The sequence below is a fragment of the Giraffa tippelskirchi genome, chromosome 6 (genome assembly GCF_054371585.1).
Source record: "Giraffa tippelskirchi isolate mGirTip1 chromosome 6, T2T-mGirTip1v1.2.pri, whole genome shotgun sequence".
NCBI lineage: Eukaryota > Metazoa > Chordata > Mammalia > Artiodactyla > Giraffidae > Giraffa > Giraffa tippelskirchi.
The window spans coordinates 92,274,522-92,287,116 of record NC_137280.1 but is presented as its reverse complement, the minus strand read 5'-3'; the positions used below and the strand labels follow the sequence as shown (position 1 = coordinate 92,287,116).

General features: G+C 42.1%; 1 pseudogene; it reads left to right on the top strand.

The window, feature by feature from the left end:
* The first annotated feature begins 1,267 nt into the window (after window positions 1-1,267).
* The window catches only part of LOC145510855 (uncharacterized), a 28,845-nt pseudogene continuing 17,517 nt past the window's right edge, over window positions 1,268-12,595 (top strand).

The window sequence follows — 12,595 nt, the reverse complement described above, 5'->3', positions numbered from 1 at the left end:
ATGTTCGTTATGCTGTTAAATTCATGATGAAATAAGTATGGACAGAAAGTAAGTTCTGATAACCAAGACAAAAAATAAATGTTTGAAGGTGATAGAATCATATATAATCTTCCTATAAATTGAGCATAAATCCCAGAGTTCTGTCACTCACATTTCTTACTGGAAACATTTGTAATGTTTTAGGACACAGTGACTTTTGAGGATGTGGCTGTGAACTTCACTCCTCTGGGTTATGGCTTTACTGAATCCTTTGCAGAAGAAACTTTACAGAAATGTGATGCAGATATTCTGGGGAACCTGGTCTCAACAGGTAAGAATAACAACATTTCTTCACTTCTTTGAGAACAAGTATTCCTTGCCAATCAACATTGTTCCAAGATGTGGAATGTGGAAAAGAAATACAGTAGTCCCTCTTATCTACATGGAATACATTCCAAGACCACCAGTGGATGCCTGAAACCACAAATAGTACTGAATCCTGTACATACATACCTATGATAAATTTAGAATTTGGTGCACAGTAAGAGATTGATATGGAGAAGGAAATGGCAGCCCACTCCAATATTATTGCCTGGAAAATCCCATGGACAGAGGAGCCTGGCAAGCTCCATAGGGTCGCAAAAGAGTTGGACATGACTTAGCAACTAACCAACAATAGCCAAGAGACTGATAACAATAACTAAGAATGGAACAAGTATAATACACATGCACTTAACACATGTAAGTGTTAAGTGTGTGTAACTTTGCAGTTCAAGATGAGACAGCAAAATAAGATTAATTTCTTTTTCTTTCACAATTTAATAACAGAAGATTAATTTCTCCTATAGATCTCAGCAACATCAGTATATAGCTTTTCTTAAGTTGGAATTTTCATCTTTTCATTAAAAAAGGACTTTACAGTTTCTGTTTGGCATACCCTAATTCTTGCATCACTATTCTTGCATTTTGGGGCCATCATTAAGAAAAATAAGGAGACTTATCCTGATGGTCCAGTGGCTAAGACTCCACGTTCCCACTGCAGGGAGGCCAGGTTCAATCTCTGTTCAGAGAACTGGATCTCACATGAAGCAACCAAGACCCAGTGTAGCCAAATGAATAAATATTTTTAAAAAAAATTTAAAGGCATCATATTAGAGTCTTCTAAAGTTTGTTAAAAAAAAAAAAAGAAAAATGAGGATTACTTGAACACAAGTATGGGGATATCACCACAGTGATCTGACAACTGAGATGGCAACTAAGTGGCAAATGGGCAGGTAGCATATACAGCATGGATGCAGTGGACAAGGGGATGATTTATATCCTGGACATGACAGAGGGGGGTGTTGCAAGGTTTCATCATGCTACTCAGAAGGTGCACAGTTTAAAACTATGAATTGGTTACTTTGGTGATTTTCCATTTAATATTTGCAGACTGCAATTGACCATAGGTAACTGAAACCACAGAAAGCAAAACTGTGGATAAGGGAGGACTACCATACACTGGTAAATAAACTAAGCTCATTGTGGACCTAGAATCTAATATTGTTCTATAATTTATAATAATTTGCATTATTTTTCTGGGTCTGCATTTTAGGGAAAAAATGGGACAGTCATAACATTGAAGATTGGTACAAAGCCCAAGGGAGGAAACTAAGATATGTTACACACACAGTAGACAGTGCCCCACATGAGAGTCCTGGTATGTCATAAACTTATTTATTTTTATTATTTTTATTTGTTTATATATTTATTTCTGGCTGTCCTAGGTCTTTGTTGCTGCACAGGCTTTTTCTCTAGTTGTGAAGAGTAAGGGCTACTTTCTACTTGCAGTGCATGGGTTTCTCATTGCAGGGGTTTCTCTTGTGGAGCACATGCTCTAGGGTATTCAAGCTTCAGTACTTGCAGTATGCAGGCTCATTAGTTGTGTGTGGCACATGGGCTTAGTTGCTCTGTGGAGTATGGCATTTTCTCAGATCAGGGATCCAACCCATATCTCATGCATTGGCAGGTGGGCTCTTTACCCCTGAGCCACAAGGGAAGCCCCTATCATAGCTTTTTAAAATAAGCAAATAAAACAAAATAATCCCAGCTTCAAATTTATTTATCCTTAATTCTTTTTCCACTGAAAGTATTTATTGAAATGTGACATGAGTGTTCACTGTTTGTAACTTTATCCACTTTGGGAAACAATATTAAAAAACTCCATATATTAATATCATTGTTTTCATAATAGCTATATTATGAAAACACTGTTTTCATAATAGTCCTGTTACAGAGCTTTCAAACAGTTTAGAAAAGGCAAAAAACGTTCACTTTTTCTATAAAATATAAAAATGTAGTTCTAATACCCTACTAATAAATGTGAAATTATTAAAGAAATCAATAATTTCTCATTTTTTACAGAAGTCATGTGGTAGAAAAACTCTGTGAAAGCAAAGAAGGTAGTCAACATAGAGAAACTGTCAGCCAGATTCTAAATCTTAATCCAAACCAGAAAACTCCTTCTGGAGTAAAACCATGTGAATGTCATGTGTGTGGGAAAGTGTTCTTACGTCATTCATTTCTTAATAGGCACATCTGATCTCACACCGTACAGAAACCATAGGAGTATCATGAATGCGAGGGGAAACCGTATAGATGCAAGGAATGTGGGAAAACCTTCAGTTACCACAAATCTGTTCACAGACATGAAATGACTCACGCTGGAGAAGGACCCTATAAATGTAAGGAATGTGGGAAAGACTTTAGTTGTCCCACTTCATTTCGAGCCTATGAAAGAACTCACACCGGAGAGAAGCCCTTCATATGTAGACAGTATGGTAAATCCCTCAGGTCTCCTCTAGGCTTGCAAATCCATGAAAGAAACCACGCTGGAGAAAAACCCTATGAATGTAAGCAGTGTGGTAAAGCCCTCAGCTGTCCTAGTTCCTTTCGATGACAAGAAAGGATCCACACAGCAGAGAAACAATATGAATGTAAACAATGCAAGAAAACTTTCAGTTCTTCTCTAGGTCTGCAAATCCATGAAAGAATTCACACTGGAGAGAAACCTTATGAATGTAAAGAATGTGGGAAGGCCTTCATTTCTCTTTCAAGCATTCGTACACATAATAACGCACACTGGAGATGGATCTTATAAGTGTAAGGAATGTGGGAAAGCATTCAGTTTTCCCAGTTCTTTTCAAATTCATCAGAGGAGTCACACAGGAGAGAAACCCTATGAATGTAAACAGTGTGGCAGAGCCTTCAGTTGTTACACATCCTTTCAAACACATGAAAAAACTCACACTGGAGAAAAACCTTATGAATGTACAGAATGTGGGAAAGCCTTCATTTATTGCACTACTTTTAGAGGGCACATGAGAATGCACACTGGCGAGAAACCATACAAATGTAGAGAATGTGGGAAAGCCATCCCAATTCCTTTCAAAGGCATGAAAGATCTCATACGTTGTAGAGGCCATAAGCCAAGCAGTGTCCTTTTACCTTTCTTGTGTAAATTCTTTTAGTTGTATACATTGGATCACCAATTGGTCAAACTGTTTCAGTTTTTTTTTCTTTTGCTTCCTCCCTCCCTTCCTCCCTGACCGTATTTTCATCACTGGATATACCTCAGGGGAAGAGGTGTCCTCTCTACCCTGGTGTTTGTCATTTTTTTCCTCCAGAGAGCTTCACATCAGTGCTATTAATGTTAGGGGTCTCTCCCTATGACAGCTGGTTGCTTTATGGCTTAGCTCAGGTTTGAACTAATAATACCTTTGCTGACCACAGGGGTGCCATGGTGTTGTCCCCTAAAACCTCAAGGGTAGGATCTTTGCTGCAGTACAGGTAGGGGCTACAGCACCAGAGGTACCCAAGAGTCTGGTGGTGGTGTTCCGTCATTAAGTCATGTCCAACTCTGCAACCCTATGGACTGCAGCATGCCAGGCTCCTCTGTCCTCTGGTTTCTCACGGAATTTGCTCAAATTCATGTCCATTGAGTCACAAACGGCTAGAGTCCATAGGGTCACAAAGAGTTGAACATGACTGAAGCGACCTGGCATGCACACACTAGTGTTTCGTGGTTGAGACTCTGAGCTTCCACTGCAAGGGGCATAGATTTGATCCCTGGTCAGGGAACTAAGAGCCCTCATGCCACATGCTGCAGCCAAAAATTTTTTTTCTAGTTTTATAATAAAAATCTTACTCTCACAGGAAATAAAATTGCAAACTGCTGAGGAAAATCAGTTACAGGGCCTTAATAATCAACAGAATCACAAATATTCAAATCAGCTGAGATAAGCAGTCCACAGCTCAGAAGGAAAATCTACATTCTGAAGGCTTCCCAAGTGGCTCAGTGGTAAAGAATCAGCCTGCCAATGCAGGAGATGTGCGTTCAATCACTGAGTTAGGAAGATTGCCTGGAAGAGAAAATGACAACCCAGTTCAGTTTTCTTGCCTGCAAAGTCCCATGTACAGAGGAGCCTGGCAAAATACAGTCCATGGGGCTGCAAAGAGTCAGACATGATTGAGCAACTAAGCGTGCACAAAGGTGAAACACTATCAAGCTTTGGTCTCCAGACTCCTTGTTGAAATTGAACTACTGGCCCAGGTCAGTCCCTAGAGAAGCAGGATGGGGCCACCAGAGCAGCCACAGGAGTAAACAACTCTGGGAGCTCTGCCCACCCTCCTTTCCCTGGGAAATAATGGGGGAAAGCTCACTCTCTGGGGCTTCCATTCTCACAATGAGGAAACCCTCACCCAGATTCACCTAAAAGTTCTGACCCAAAGGACTCTCAAATTCAATACCTTCTGCCAGAAGACAGAACACGTGACCTTCACAGATTTTTTTTCCAATGGGCATAAATTACTCAGAGTGCACCTACATTGTGAATGTAAAATTGTAAACCACATCTTTTCTTTTTTATTGGCTGTACCAGGTCTTAGTTCTTGTGTGTGGGATCTTCAGCTGTGGCATGCAGAATCTAGTTCCCTAACCAGGGATTGAACCTGGGCTCTCTGCATTGAGAGTATGGAGTTTTAACCACTGGACCACCAGGGAAATTCCTCCAACCCACATCTAGAAACAGGCACAAAGGAACCATAGTTAAACTTTGAGAAGGGCCTCACCAGGCCACCCCAACACTGGTGCATCCCCAGCTTTCCAAGGTTATGCTTCTCTCAGTAGCAAGAGCTCTTTCTCAGGTGGGTGTGAGCAGGAACACACCTACAAGGGAGGTTTTCAGGAAGAATCATTTGGCCTGTAAGTTCTCCCCTTTGCAGCCTCAAGGCAGGGACTTAGCTTGAAGACACTGACCTCAGGCTCTGCTCCCATTCAGGTTGCTCTGGACCAGCATTGAGATTTTAAAAGTGACAAACCCATTGTTTGAAGAATCCAGTGCATGCATGCTAAGTCACTTCAGTCATGTCCAGCTCTTTTCAACCCTAGAGACTGTAGCCCACCAGACTCCTCTGTCCATGGGGTTTTTCCAGGCAGGAATACTGGAGTGGGCTGTGGTGCCCTCCACTAGGGGGATCTTCCTGACCCAGGAATCGAACCCATGTCTTTTATGTCTCCTGCATTAGCAGGCAGTTTCTTTATCACTAGTGCCACCAGGGAAGCCTGAGTAAAATCACTCAAACCCAGTGTTAATATGTAAAAAAGGGAAGAAAATTGTAAGGCACTTTTTTTAGTTCATCTAGAAAACTCACAACTATATAATGTCTATTCCTTTCATAAAATGAATATGGCAGTTGTTATTTCCACAGAAAGAAATCACTTGGAAAACTATCACATTAGAACCCATCTAAGTGTGGCAAGTCTAAGCCCTGATAGTCCATTTGAAACAACCCACAAGAAAAGGACAGACTGTAGCAGGGGCCATCCCAGAACAGAAAGCACCCCACCCAACCCCCCCCACCCCTGCTGCCACTCCTAGCCATGTCCTTCACTTGCCTCTTGTCTGTAGAAAAACCTTAGCCTCCTAGGCCTTCCCCAAGTTCTAAAGAGCAAATTTAATCAGAGGAGTGAGAAAACGCAGAAAGAAAGGTTAACAGTTGAGCAAGACAAAATAATAATACTTCAGCCAATAAAGTCAAGGACTTTCATTCCTCCTCAAGTGCATGCTAAGTTGCTTCAATCATGTCTGACTCTTTGCAACTTCATGGACTGCAGTCTGCCAGGCTCCTCTGTCCATGGGATTCTCCAGGCAAGGATACTGGAGTGGATGGCCAGATCTTCCAGGGGATCTTCCCAACCCAGGGAGTGAAACCTTGTCTCAGGCATCTCCTGTATTGCTAGGCAGGTTCTTTACCACTAGCACCATCTGGGAAGCCCTGCTCCTCAAGGACTATAGGTAATATTCTGAGCCATATCCTCTAAGCTGTTTTGCAAATACTGAAGCCCCCACCAAGTGGAAGAAGTTAACCGTATGCAGCTCACAAGCAAATAGACCTCAGATTGGTTGGAACCAGAAAGTTGATGATGTTGACTTCCAAAAACATCAGAAGAATGTCTGCCAGCTGATCATGCACCCCACAAACCCCTCTCCCTCATCCTATCTTTAAAAATCTTTCCCTGAAAGCCTTCCAGGAGTTCAGGACTTTTAAGCACTAGCTGTCTGGACTCCTTGCTTGATGCCCTGCTATAAATGCCATACTTTCTTCAACATATCCGAGTGTCAGTAGATTCACTTTTCTCTGCTGGGGTGAGTGAACCCAAGTTTGGTTCCTACCAAGACCTCAGAATAGTTATGCACACTCCCACAGAAATAAAAAAAAAGGAAGAATTCTTAGCAAATGGAATGTAATAACACTAAAATCATTATTTCACTTTTCTGAAACACTCCTTTCTTGCTCATTTTAAATATTTTATTTTTATTAATGGCATTTTATAAATAGAAAAATGAGACTCAAGTGAATAAATTTTTCAAGGTGACAAACAGCAAGGGGCAGGTACTGACAGGTGAGTTTCCGAAGAAGAACCTCAACCCAAATGCCTTTCCCAAGGATGTCTGTGACCAGGAAAGATCTCAGAGGGTTTATACAACACAGTTCCAGGTGGTTATTCTCTGCTTAGCTCTCATGTAAAATAGCCAAACAAAAAAATAAATCTTTTTAAAGTGAGCCAAACATTGACTGTGGGGAAATGACAATTAAAATATTGGGTCTGTTTGAAATGATCACGGAGAACGAATAGCTGATGATGCTGTGATTTAGAGCGGACAAGTTGGCTATGAGAAGGCGGGAGGGATCTGAAAGTTTAGGGATTTATTGCCAGCCCTAGGAAGCGTTAGGCAAGAGGGACAGGTGATGGACTTGAGGTCCTACTCCTAAATTTTTGAATAATTCAAAAGACAATGAATGCCGCTTGGGAAGGGAAAGGGGACTGGGGACCCCACAGACCACAGCTGCTCCCATGCACCAACCCCTGAAACCGAGTCACAACTGTCCCCGGCTGATCCTTCCTGTGGTCACCGTATAATCTGGAGGAGACAAGGGACTGCGGGGTCAGGGCTGCTCAGAGAGGATCCGGAGCCAAAGTCGCGGGGCACAGTGAAGGGACAGGACCCCCAGGGTCCCGGCTTTCAGCCCCGCCCCCACTAGCAAGCCTGAGTGGACTGAGGTCCCAGAGGTGCCCTCAGCCCACCTAGGTCCAGAGACTCCAGAGCTGACTGCAGAGGGGCCCGTGTCCCACCACGGCCGGGACCCACTCAATCTCCCCTCCCCACACACTTCCTGTTTCCCGACTTCTGGGGTCCTCCCAGCCTCCCCAATTCCACTCCCGAATCCGGTGCAGGTCTAGGCGTAACAAAAGCTCCACCTGCGGCGGGAAAGCGCAAGTGAGACGCAATCCCCAGCGCATCCACGAGGAAGAACAACATCCACTCCAGGCAGAGAGTGGCCCCACGCACCTGCCCTTGATGCGCTCCCTAGAGGACCCTTCGAAAGGACGCTCCCTCCCCACCACCATCACCCTGCCCCCATGGGTAACATCAGGTGGAGGTCACGTGGCCAAACAGACCTGGCTTCTGCCCTGACCCTCCAAGGATCCTTGCGTTTAAGCGGAGCCAGCTCCAGACCTGAATGGGACACAGATGTGTAAGCAGAGAACTCAAGGCTGTTTTTAGTGGAATGGACCCCTTCAGGAGCAAGCCCAGAGCACATGGGTTGCCTGGGTCAGGACAGCCTGGAACAGGAAGATCTCCTCCCACCAATCACAAGTGATGAGATGTCTTCCTTAAATTCTTAGGTATACACTTTACTCTGGCAGGAGACTGACTTCATATTAGTTTCTGAGTGTGTTCTTAAAGCGCTTTGAGATGTGAACAGCTATAATATTCCCACAGCAAATTTCCTATTTTCTCTGATATAAGAAAAACAATAAAGGGTTATGTAAATGTGGGATGTACCCAGAAACGACTAATATACTTAAGAGAGTTGATTGATGTTGCTATTGTTCAGTCACTAAGTCTTGTTCCACTCTTCAGGACCCTGTGGACTGCAGCACACCAGGCTCCTCTGTCCTCCACTATCTCCCGGAGTTTGCTCAAACTCAAGTCCATTGAGTCGGTGATGCCATCCTACCATCTCATCTTCTGTCGTCCCCTTTTCCTCCTGCCTTCAATCTTCCCCAGCATCAGAGTCTTTTCCAATGAATCAGTTCTTCACATCAGGTGACCAAAGTATTGGAGCTTCAACTTCAGCAACAGTCCTTCCAATGAATATTCATGATTGACTGGCTTGATCTCCTTGCAGTCTGAGGGACTCAAAGAGTTTTCTCCAGTGCCACAATTTGAAAGCATCAATTTTCAGGCGCTCAGCCTTCCTTATGGTACAAAACTCTTAATGCATTTATCCATTTATTTGAAGGGCTTTGTTGAGATGCAATACACATACTACATACAATGGGCCACTTTTAAATGGACAATGCAGTGGTTTTCAGTATATTCACAGATACACGCAGTCATCACTGTGGTCCATCTTAGAACATTTATATCATCTCAAAAAGAAACCCCTGTACCCTCTAGCCATCAGTGTCTTCCCATCTTCCTCCTCCAGGCCCTAGGCAATCACTAATCTGCTTTCTGTCTCTCTAGGTTTCTATATTCACTGACTTCATATGAGTGGAATTCTATAATATGTGGACTTTGTGGTTAATTTCATTTACTTAGCATAATTTTTCAAGGGATATCCAGGTATTGATACTTCATTTCTTTTTATGGCAGAGTAATATGCCATGAAATTAAAAGATGCTTTCTCCTTGGAAGGAAAGCTATGATAAATCTAGACAGCATATTAAAAAGCAGAGACATCACTTTGCTGACAAAGGTAGATATAGTCAAAGCTATGGTTTTCCCAGTAGCCATGTACAGATGTGAGAGTTGGGCCATAAAGAAAGCTGAGCACCAAAGAATTGATGCCTTCGCACTGTGGTACTAGAGGACTCTTGAGAGTTCCATGGACGGCAAGGAGATCAAACCATTCAATACTAATACCTGAATATTCATTGAAAGGACTAATGCTGAACCTGAAGCTCCAATACTTTGGTCTCCTGATGTGAAGAACTGACTCATTAGAAGAGACCCTGCTGCTGAGAAAGATTGAAGGCAGGAGGAGAAGGGGATGACAGAGAATGAGACGGTTGGATGGCATCACCAACTCGATGAACATGAATTTGAGCAAACTCAGGGAGATAGTGAAGGGCAGGAAAGCCTAGTGTGCTGCAGTCCATGGGGTTGCAAAGAGTTGAACACAACTTAGCGACTGAACAACAACAATAAAATATTCTATTGTGTGTCTATAGCACATTTCTGTATCCATCTGTTAAAGGACATTGGACTATTACTACTTCTGACTATTATGACAACTGTTGCATTTGTAAAAAAATAAACAGAAACCTCAATTAGAGTTAGGAGACCACAAGGGGGAGCTCTCATATCCTGCAATGGTAGCAGAGCCAAAGAGAAAGAAGGAAGTTTCTTTCCCTGCAAGCACTCAGCCAATGAAAAACCATAGACTTTTTTTGCTATCACCCTCATAACGTCCTTTTCCCTCTGTAAACACATCCTCCTTCCCTTGCTCTGGGGTGACTGGCTCACAAGTCACCATGGTTTCAGGTCCTAAAGTGTAATTCTCTGCCAATCCCAAGTAAGCCCATGTTTGCTGGAGAAATATCTGACAGTTCATTTCAAATCAATGTATTCATGTACAAGTTTTTGTGTGGACGTGTGTTTTTATTTCACTTTGATACATGCCTGGGAGTGGAATCAATGGGTCATGTGGTAATTCTACGTTTAATCTTTGAGGAACTGCCAGACTGTTTTCCAAAGTGACTGCATCATTTTCTATTTTCCACCAGCAGTGTATGAAGGTTTCAGTCTCACCATATCCTCGTGTATACTTGTTATTCTCTCACTTTTGATTCTAGCCATTCTAATGGATATGTAGTTGTTTCTCACTGTGGTTTTTTAATTGAGTTATAATTAGCATATCACATTATATTGAGTTGGCTAGTACTACCTTAGGGAAAAACTTGAATAAACTTTTTGGCCAACCCAGTATTAGTTTCAACTGTACAGCATGATAATTCTATATTTGTACGTATTGCAATATGACCACCACAATGAGCCTAGTTAACATCTCTCACCACACATATCTACCAAAAAAAATTTTTTTTCTTGCAATGAGCACTTTTAAGCTCTACTCTCTTGTGCTCATTTGCTCAGTTGTGTCCAACTCTTCATGATCCTTTGGACTGTAACCTGCCAGAGTCCTCTGTCCATGGAATTTTTCAGGCAAAAATACTGGGGTGGGTTGCATCTCCTCCTCCAGGGGATCTTCCTGGACCAGGGATTGAATCCAGATGTCCTGCATCTCCCATAATGGTGGGCAACTTCTTTACCACTGAGCCACCAAGGGAAGCCAGTAAATGTTGTTTAGTCACTAAGTCATGTCTAATTCTTTTGCAACCCCATGGACTACAGCCTGCCAGGCTCCTCGGTCCACTTTCAAATATGCAATACAGTATTATTGACTATATTGCTATACTGCACATTACATTCCTGTGACTTATTTTATAAATGGGAATTTGTACTTTTTGACCTCCTTCACCAATTTTGCCCACCACCCCCACCCTCACTGTAGTTTTGACTTGCATTTCCTTGATGTGTAATCATGTCCAGAAATCCTAGCATATCTTCCTTGGAAAAATTTCTATCCAGTGTTTTGCCACCTTTAAATTGGATTATTTGGCTTTTTATTATTGATTTGTAGGAGTTCTTTATATTTTATCCAAGTCTCTGACCAGGTATATAATTTTCAATTTTTTTGCTTTTTGTGGGCTGTTTTCACTCTCTCACTTTAAGAGTTTTTACTTTTGATTGTGATCACATACACATACTATAAAAATTTGTATCTTAACTATTTTAAGTGTACAGATCAGCAGTGTGAAGTACACTGACTATGGAAAACCAATCTCCAGAGCTGTTTTCATCATGTGAAACTAAAAGTCTACTCACTAAACAACTCCCCATTCATACCTTCCTCCAGCCCCTGAAACCACTGTTCTATTTTCTGTCTTATGAATTCCACTGCTATGGGAACCTCACATAAGTGGGATCATGCAGTAGTTGTTCTACTTGAATAGGCTTATTTTACTTCACATGCTGTCCCCACGGTTTATCTATGTTTTAACATGTGTCAGAACTTCCTTTCTCATTGAGTGTGTACTCACTTGCTCAGTTGTGTGGGACTCTTTGCCACCGCATGGACTGTGGCCCGCCGGGCTCCTCTGTCCATAGGATTTCCCAGGCAAGAATATTGGAGTGGGTTGCCATTTCCTCCTCCAGGGGATCTTCCCAATTCAGGAATTGAAGCTGCATCTCCTGCGTCTCCTGCATTGCAGGCAGATTCTTTACCACTGAGCTACTGGGGAAGCCCCCTTTCTCATTAAATCTAAATAATAATCTTTTACATAATAATATTCTATTACATTCTGAATAATATTCTATTATGCTCCATCTTATTGATCCAGTTGTCCTCGATGGACTCTTGAGTTGCTTCCACATTTTTGTTATTGTGCATAATGGCCCTATGAACAAGTGTACAAGTATCTGTCCATATTTTAGATTCTTTTGAGCGTACACGCAGTAGAGGAATCGCTGAATCACATATCACCTCTGTAACTTCTGAGGAACCATCATATTGTTTTCCATACCAGAAGAATAATTTTATATTCCCACCAATAGTGCACAAGGATTCTAATGATGTGTTCCCTTTCTTGATGGTGCCCTTTGGTGCACAAAACTTATTAATTTGGTGAAATCCAAAATATCTTTTCTTTTTGCTCTATTTGCTTTTGGTGTCATATCTAGGAATACTTTGCCAAATCCAAGGTCATAAATATTTCCTTCTGATTGAAAGGTGATAGGATCACTCTTTATCTGGCTTTTCTGGGTTTGACATTTAAAAGAGAGGTTCTAACGGAGTAAAGACGCTGAAACTAAGTGATGGGGCAAGTGACTGCTCAAGGGGCAGCAGAGCCAGATCCAGAGTCACCTTCTAGCCCTTGTTTAGGTTGAACTTAGGTTCAGCCAAGTGCTTAGCATAGCGCCTTGCACAAATTTCAGATCAAGTT